Below are 8,753 nucleotides of genomic sequence, written 5' to 3'. Positions count from 1 at the left end.
AGTTGGGTTTTCTTCAAAACTTCGCAAAGTTATGCCTTATATTATCCCTCATGCCTCAACCCTCTCCCCTAAATTTCTAAAATATGCTATTATACTATTATTAACTTTATTTATGCATTGTTGGATAGATTCTGAAAACGAGACCTATTACCTTTTCGGGGGTCATATTTTGAGCCCTCACTCCCCTACGTGTCACCAGATATCAAATATGGGACCAGTTTCGAAAAGTACTAATTAATTCTGTGAAAGAAAATGTTGCACCTTCCATTCACATGTATGGGTTTCCTTGAAAATTTTGTTTCACATAAAACCTTAAAAAGACCACGTGCCTCCTTCATCAGCGCTAATACTTAATCAAATTAGGTATTACCACTTGTGAAGAAAGGCACAGTGAACCCCAAAACAATTGTATGCTACAAGACATAAAAAAATTTACGGAATAAGGATAAAACCTAGTTCGTTTCCTTAATCTATAATCATTATAAATAATAACAAGTCGGGAAACTGGAAGCTGGGCGCTTCAGGTATGAAAGGTTTTGTTTGCTTCTTTTGCGAGTATGTTTGAGTGTAGAACTATCCCATTTGTACGTAGCCCGTTATGTACATGCATTTAGCATGTCAGATTTAGTACTTCGGGGTGCAAATTTGCAAGGTAAAGACAAATTTGAGCTACTGTAACTTTGTTACTAATAGTATCATTTTGATCAAGCTTAGGGATAATATGCTCCAGATTATATTTTATACTACTACCAACTTTCATAACGCTTGGATAAACTTAAGGGGGGTTTTACTCAATTTTCCAAAAAAATATGTCAATAGTACTATTATTATAAATTAATTTGAACAGACATCCATATGGAGAGTATTTTGAGGTCGGACACCATATAAAGGCAGTTTCATGAATTTTTTCAGACTTTTCGTTTGGGTAGTTTTGGAGAACGGGCCCGTAAAAAAATCATCAATTTCCACCCCTCCCACTCCCCGCCTTTCTAACAATCTACTAATCGAGACCTTTCATTTGATACCCCACATGACTACATTCGGTGAAAAAAAATTGTACACTCCCTTTTTACATGTATGGGGACCCCCTTAAATCTCAACGTGGAAGGATGTCACTTCTCACCAAATTTCGTGTCAATCGGTATAGCCGTTTCTGAGAAAAGTGCGTGTGACAGACAGACAAACAGACATACAGCGAAGGTTCGTACTCCCGCCTATCCCGCTGCTATCGTCGATAGTTACTTAACTGAAAGGAGGCTCTGGTATGACACCGATGACGAACCCCAGGAGTACGTTGTTTCCGCGAGTGTCTCGCAGGGCTCCGCATTGGGCCTACTACTGTGAAATATTATGTACAACGACGTACTTAATTTTCCCTCTCCGAAGGAAGCCACAGTGGTGGGTTACGCTGACGACATAGCGCTAGTTATTGTCGCAAAGCAACTAGAAGATGCTGAGTTATACTCAAGCGAGGCAATCAGTGCTGGTTAGAGAGCTCTGGTCTGACGCTAGCGGAGGAAAAAACAGAAGCGGTCCTCATCACGAAGCCGCCGGAAGAGAAATTACGTCCTGTGTTAGAATCGGGAATCATATCATCACATCGAAGCCGACCATCAAATACTTTAGGGTGGTGATAGCAGGAAGCTCAGCTATAAGCAACACGTACAGTATGTTTGTGATAAATCATCCACTGCTAGCATGGCCCTGGCGAGGATGATGCCGAACGTGGAAGGGCCACGGCCTACTTCTAGGTTGCTTATAGCCAGGGTGGCGACCTCAATCATGCTTCTATGCGACCCCAGTTAGGAGGAAGGCGTTGCGGATGTCAGTTAACACTAGCAAACTGAATGTAGTCCACAGGAGGACAGCTCTGAGGGTATGCCCTGCCTTCAGGACTGTCTCAGATGATTCAGCATTCGTCATCACTGGAATGATGCCGATTGATATCTTGGCAGATGATATGGCGAATATATACCATGCGAAGCCAATCTCTCCCTTATCGCAGACGAAGACAGACCTGTGAGGAGTGGCCAGATCTCCCGCCAGGCGCGACCCCAGCTGGCGGATTGGAGCATACCTATTGATGTGTAAATATGTGCTCATGCACTTTTCTTTTCTGACTGTGTATGGGCTAGTGTTTGCTCATCTCTGATGCGCGGACCAAAATGGCTATGAGAACGATACCCAGAACATAAAACCACCATGGAAGACGATAGAAGGAGGAAACTTACCGGTGCAGGGGCTCGGAACCCCAGTACCGGCGGCTTTTGGGAGTGAGTAAGCGGGCTCCCGGTCGTCGATTTCCCTCGAAAGCAGTGCCTCGGTGGTGGACAACTTGGCCCACCTTGGCATATAAAGTTACAAGTGATTTGTATCTGGGGAAGGAGGTGCTCAAGCGAAATACCGACCTTATCGAGAAGACCAGTAGCAAGACCAAATAAAGATGAACTGAAGGCAGATCGTTGAACGACAAAGACCGTGATAACACCCTACCGGATATGTTCAAGATGTGCGATAGCAGGAGGTGCTCCAGGAACAAGAAAGGGATCCATTTAAAAAAAGCTCATCAACTTTGAGATCGCCCCCAATGCTGAAGACGGTGAAGGAAGGCAAGATCAATAAACGCCAAAAGGGAAGGAGCCGTATAAAAGGAGTAACTCTGTCGAGGCTTATAGGGAGCAGAGTCCCGATCCGGGGGAATTACTCTTTATTTAGGTTGGGAGAAAAAATAGTTGAGCGGTCCGAGTTTATCAAGGACAAGCACAACGTGCACCAAGCCATAAAGAATATGGTGTGGGAGCTATCAGAGTCCTCTATAATAGATCGCAGATGGAGGAAAAGAATAATAAGAACACGCCGAACCCCCCTGCACCAATACTAACAGTGTCACAAGGGACCTTAGTGACACCTAACCGCACTACCATCGAATTACGCCAGAAATAAACGAATGCGAGAAAGAGAGGGGCATCCTTTAAATAATCAGTAGGCGCCTAAGAAAAAAAAAGGCGGTCAGGAAACTCTGAAAACCAGCACTAATAGCATTGAAGGAGGAAAGCGTATAGCCAATGTAGGAAACTCGACCAGCGTTGCGAAGCCCAAGACGAACGGAAACGATGGATGGACTAAGGTTACGAGCAAAAAAATGAAAGAAAAAGCAAAATTGCGAACCTGTCCAGATGCGATTGTTATCTACAGTAAGGGCAATGTGTCTTACGAGGAGATACTCCGAAAGGTCAAAGCAGATCTGAGCGGAAATATCAACCGAATTCGAAGAACCCAGAAAGGGAATCCGATGTTTGAGCTAGGTAAAACTGATGACCAGCGTGGGTAAAAGTGATGACTTTCGCACTCAGGTGAAAAACTCACTTGGATCAGGGCCTTGAAGTGTGTTAGAGCACTTCATTCAAGACAGTAACGGTACACTACAGTACACTGTAAGAGGCAATGTGGTCAGCACTTGTGTTCGCCCGAGATTATTACCCTGATTTCTCAGGTACTCACTCACAGCTGAGTCGACTGGTGTCCGACATCCAGTCACAATAACAAATCTCTCTGCCACCAGTGAGATTTGAATCGCGACCAGTCCAGTGCTTTAACCACTTGAGCCATCCGGATGAGAACAGACTCGGTGTTTTAAATGCCTCATGTTTGGGCACTTTGCGAAGGTATGCACCAGCAGCATTGATCGATCTGATCGATGCAGAAGGAGTGGGGAGAAAGGCCATATTGCTAGGGAGTGCAATAGGGACCCCAAATGCCTATTGTGCGAGGTGAACGAGGGACAGGATAACCGGCATATTGCCGGAAGTAGCAAATGTCTGGAATTTAGGAAGGCGCTCGCTGCAATGAGAAAATGAGGTTTATTCAAATAAACCTCAATCATTGCAGGGTCGCTCAGGATTTACTTAAGCAGACCACGTTCGAATCAGGGATGGAAGTGAGCCGTACAGAAACCATCACGGTGGCATATGGGCCACAGATTTCGACTGGTGGAGCGGCGATATGGGATTGCGGTCAACTGCCCATACAATGTATTGCCAGTCAGGCAGCCAGTGGCTTTGTGTGGGCGAAAACAAATGCTGTATATGTATACAGCTGTTACGCCCCACCAAATCTGACACTGTCTGAATTCGAGCAAATGCTTGATAATCTTGTTCTCGATGCGAGGGGACGAAGTCCAAAAGTAATTGCTGGTGATTTCAACGCTTGGGCCCTTGAGTGGGGAAGCAGACAATCAAGTGCCAGGGTGTTAGAAGCTTTTGCGCAGATGGACATAGTTTTGGCCAACGAAGGTGCGGTAAACACCTTTCAGAAAGAGGGGTGAGGTTCGGCTGTAGACCTGACCTTTGTCAGACCTGCGCTGGCGCGTGGTATATCCTGGTGCGTCAGTGAACGCTACACCCACAGCGATCACCAGGCGATCTTCTTTGAGACATGTATCTAGCCACAGGGCAAAGAGCTATCATGCCCGAAACCGAAAAAGATTTCAGGCTGGTCTGCAAAATCTTTGGAAGAACAGAACTTCATAGAGATGTGGTTAGATCAACCTGATAAAGCAGGCACCTCTACGGAAAGAGCTGTCCATCTGCCTCAATGCATCGCCAAAGCATGTAACGCATCCATGCCTAGGAGGTGTTCATTCCCCAGTAGAAGACTAAACTACTGGTGGAATGATGAACTGGCTGGTTTTCGATCAGCCTGCACCGAGCTAAAAGAGCGGCTCAGAGGGCGGTAGGTAGAGTCGATCAGGGGCAAAAAGAGTGTTCCTATAAGGCAGCCCGCAAAACCCTCAAGCTCGCCATCCAGCGAAGCAAGACGAAATGCTTTAAGGAGCTCTGCTCAGAAGCGGACATAAACCCGTCGGGGGGTGATAGGTGATGGGACGATTCATTCATCTCTGCAGATCACGTGTCCTATCCTTTTGCTGAAAATCATCCTAGAGGTTATTCCCCCAGCAAGAGGAGAGCACCAGCACATTCCTACTACCTCTGAATGTGGCGGCAATTCCGCCAAGTCACCAGAGACGAGCTCCTGGAGATCTGCGGCAGAATAGGAGACAATAAAGCACCGGGTCTGGACGGAGTACCGAATAAGGCCCATAAGCTTGCCGTGAAATCCAGACCAGGACATGTTCGCTGAGTTGTCCGAAGCGTGCATGTGCGAAGGGATATTTCCAGCGGCATGGAAGCGGCAGAAGTTGGTACTTCTGCCTAAGCCTGGTAAACCTCCAGGTGAACCATCGTCATACCGACCCATATGTCTTTTGGACACGGTGGGGAAAATGTTAGAGCGGGTAATCTATAATAGATTTACTTCCGGTTGTTGAGGGCCAAGGCGGCCTTTCAGATCGGCAGTATGGGTTCCGAAAAGCCAGATCAACCATTGATGCCATCAAATTATAGTTACTGGCTTGATCGAAGATGCAATTCACGGAAAGGGTAGTACCAGCAAATATTGCGTGGTAGTAACCCTGGATTTGAAAAATGCATTCAGTTCGACCAATTGGAATCTAATACGGAAATCTTTAACGAAGGTTGGTATTCCCGCCTATCTCGCTGCTATCGTCCATAATTATTTAACTGAAGGAGGCTCTGGTATGACACCGATGACGGACCGCAAGGAGTACTTCGTTTCCGCTGGTGTCCCGCAGGGCTCCGTATTGGGCCCACTACTGTGGAACATCATGTACAACGATATACTTAATCTTCCCCTTCTGAGGAAAGCCACAGTGGTGGTTGTTGTTGCAAAGCATCTCGAAGATGCTGAGTTATACTCAAGCGAGGCAATCAGTGCTGTCAAATGCTAGTTAGAGAGCTCTGGTCTGACGCTTGCCGAGGAAAAAACAGAAGCGGTCCTCATCACGAGGCGCCGGAAGAGAAATTGCGCCTGTATTAGAATCGGGAATCATATCATCACTTCCAAGCCGACCATCAAATACTTGGGGGTGGTAATAGGCAAGAAGCTTTGCTATAAGCAATCATCAACTGCAAGTATGGCCCTGGCAAGGATGATGCCGAACGTGGGAGGGCCACGACAAACCTCTAGGTTGCTGGTGGTGACCTCGATCATGCTCTATGCAACCCGAGGTTGGAGAAAGGCGTTGCGGATGTCAGGGAACGCTACCAAACTGAGTTCAGTCTACAGGAGGACAGCCCTGAGGATATGCTCTGCGTTCAGGACTGTCTCAGATGATGCAGCATTCGTCATCTCTGGAATGATGTCGATTGACATCTTGGCAGATGAGATGGCGAATATATTGTATACAATGCGAAGCCAACCTCTTCCTCGTCGCGGACGAAGAAGACTGACAAGGGAGAGATCCGTAAATAGATGGAAAGAGCGTAGGGAATGCTCGGGAAAGGGTCGGTGGACTCACAGGCTCATTCCTGCCATCAAGGAGGGGTTGGAGAGACGAAACGGAAAGATTAATTATAATCTCACCCAGTTTCCCACCGGGCAGACTCTAGGAGAGGTGCTGGTATCAGAAAATCTGGTGCCGAAATGCTAGCACATCAAGAGAATTGGGATGCGGTCGACTCCATGGTCGCATCTATCCACAATAAACTGCGAAAGGCAGAGGAGACGAGAAAAACGTGGTCATATGCGCCGCGTATAGAAGAAAGGTGGCTAAGCTATATTGAGCTGACTCCGCCCCGCGATGTAATACCTTATGGTGGTTCCGCGGGTTAGGGAGGAAGTCGGGGGTGGTTTTAGTGGGTAAAAATCCCACACGCTGGTGTGTCCAGACCAGTGTCTTTTGAAGATTTCCACCTGCGCCGCGTATAGAAGAAAGGTGGCTAAGCTATATTGAGCTGATTCCGCCCCGCGATGTAATACCTTATGGTGGTTCCGCGGGTTAGGGAGGAAGTCGGGGGTGGTTTTAGTGGGTAAAAATCCCACTTCATGACTGTTTTCAGATTTTTCGGTTGAGCATTTGCTGAGAATGGGTGCATAAAAAAGTCATCAGTTTGTTTTGTTTTACAAACAAAACTTTTTAAAGTGTTCTTTTGTTGACTGCCGGTTTAGATTGCAGGACAAAGGAGACTTCATCTGCGCTGCCAAGTAGCGTGACCGAAAGCTGCGACGGATCTTATTTATGTCGCTTGTATGAAATTCAAAATTGGACAGATTAGACACCTAACATTCTGTTTGGGGATTGAGTAGTCCTTATGACGGGCCGCATCGATTTGAGGAGCAACTTACTCCTTAGTTGTAACGCGCCGGAATCGAGACTAACATGCAACAAAAAAATATTTTTTGGAAATATTGGGCACTTGCTCAAAAAAGAGTAGTTCGTCTATTATAACGAAGGAGTAAGTTGCTTAGCAAATCTGTGCGGCCCGCCATTGAGTAAATGAGAGAGGGGATGGAAAACTCTATCTAAAAACGAAAACTAAAACAAGAAGAAAACCTGAAGTTTAGCGATGAAGAATATTTGAGTGGATGTTTGTCCCATTCGTACTTACCTCGTCACGTATATGTATGCCAGACTATTCTTTTAATGTGCCCATGTCATTCAAAATTTTAGAGTGGAACAAATTTGAACAAAAGTGAGAAATTTAAGCTGCTATCGCTTTGTTAGTTATAATGCGATTTCGGCCACACTTGGCGATATCTTGCTCTATATTAAAGCCTACATTACTGTTTATGATTGTTGAGCAAACTTAAATAGGGTTCGAAGTCAAAAAATAATTATTATTAACCTTATTTGAGTTGCTTCTGAGATTGGATCCATGACAAAAACAATCACTTTCCAGCTCCATTCCCCCATTTTGTATCTCATGTCAAAACTGAAGCTGGATTTGAAAAGTAGCTGAGGCTTTTCATTTGATAACCTACATGACTTTAATCTTAGAAAAAAATTGTAGACCAACTTTTTGCATACATGGTTACTCCCTTAGACCCAACACAGAAACAATGTAACTGTGTGGCGCGGCAGGATCTGCAGCATTCGAAATTTATTTCGAATGTTGCGGATGCGGACGGGTAGATGGCGCGGAACTCTCCACTCACCCTATTTTAGAACGCACCAAGGGAGTGGAGAATTAGCGGTGGAAAAATGCCGTTGGTTGGGACAGTAAGGACCGCACTGGAAATAAGCCGGTCTCTTCTGTTTCCAATCGCGGCGGTGAACACATTAATAGTGATCTTTGTTCTGAAGTCATAAACAGTGGGATCAAACATTTTTTACCATCCATTTCGTATCGCCTCTCATTATTAAATTAAAATTTAAATATTCAAAATACGTAAAAAAATAAAATACTTTAAGGAGAAGAAAGTGTTAAATATTGATGATAGGAAATTATAAAGATAGGAACTCTAACTAAATTGCACTAATCGAAATCTTGAGTTTTTGAGAACATCTTCGTTCACATCTTTGAATCATTTTGGATCTTAATATTTCGATTTGAAAATATTCAATAAATAGCTTGAAGGAGAAAAATATCGTAAGTTGACAACGTGTTAAAACTGCATGCATAGGCGGTCACAGTTCCCACCGTTGCACTAATTTTCGTATCAATAGAAGCAAGCGTTTCTAAGTAAAGCGTGTGTGACAGAAAAACGTTGAATTAATCAGAGTGAAATTATGCGGTGTTTCCAACGATTAATTAATTGAAGTAAAAAAACTTGTTGTTTCCTTTTCGTTGGTGTGGGTATTTATGCTTGCAAATACCGATATTTCGGGAACCACTTGTTCCCTTCATCAGTGCAAACAAACTGTTGTTGCAAGAATAAATACCCACACCAACGAA

The sequence above is a fragment of the Hermetia illucens genome, chromosome 1, assembly GCF_905115235.1.
Source record: "Hermetia illucens chromosome 1, iHerIll2.2.curated.20191125, whole genome shotgun sequence".
Classification (NCBI taxonomy): domain Eukaryota; kingdom Metazoa; phylum Arthropoda; class Insecta; order Diptera; family Stratiomyidae; genus Hermetia; species Hermetia illucens.
This window is presented reverse-complemented; position numbering follows the sequence as displayed.